Below are 831 nucleotides of genomic sequence, written 5' to 3'. Positions count from 1 at the left end.
ACATTATGGATCATAGTCAGGTGAAAACAAACTGACCATAGTGCCATTACAAAAAGGAAAAAAAAAAAAATCATGGCTAGACTCAGTAGAGAAGAAGAAAGAATGGAATAAAGTTGTGTGTGGTCTAGGGAGGAGAAGAATGATAAATAAAGTTAGGTGTGATGTATTTCCATGCAGAATACGTAAATACACAAGATGCCTGTGGTATAAAGCCAGCTGTGTATAGAACTTTAGATGTATAAGAAATCTGATAAACTAAGCTAAAGTAGTTTAAGGAATTGCTGTGTGAGCTTAGCAATGTAGTTCCTGCATAACTATGAGCAGCATATAAACTAGAAATCAATAGTAAATTATGTGCTTTTGTCGAAATGTACTGTAATCAAAAGGCCTTTTTAAAAATATGAAGTTTGCCTTTTGAGTTTTGTAGTTTATTAGTTGATGAAAGTGAAAGGTGTCATTTTGTCATTGAAATCGGGCGCCAAAACTGCTGGTAATGTAGTTACAAACGGATTATGTAATCGAGGTAAAATAACTAAAAATTTGTGATAGCAAGTCAAGTTAATGGCTAGATTTTGTGTCAAGAAATAAAATGTATAAGAGTGAAGAAATAATTGAATGAACTAGGGATATAAAGACACTCCTGATTAAAAAGCAGTAAGAATGTGAGACGGTCCATAAGTCCAAAATGGCGGTCGAAACTAAAGTAGGATCGTAACTTGTTCATCGATTAAAGTAGCTTTTGTGGAAAAAGGGACCATCAGTCAAGTTTTGTTTCATATGAAGTTGCACATGATTCAGTGTCGAGTTGATTTTATTAGTTAGAGAGGAGTT

Source organism: Coenobita brevimanus, chromosome 15, assembly GCF_032717465.1.
Source record: "Coenobita brevimanus isolate Jiangsu-jjx chromosome 15, ASM3271746v2, whole genome shotgun sequence".
In the NCBI taxonomy this organism is placed as follows: Eukaryota; Metazoa; Arthropoda; class Malacostraca; order Decapoda; family Coenobitidae; genus Coenobita; species Coenobita brevimanus.
This window is presented reverse-complemented; position numbering follows the sequence as displayed.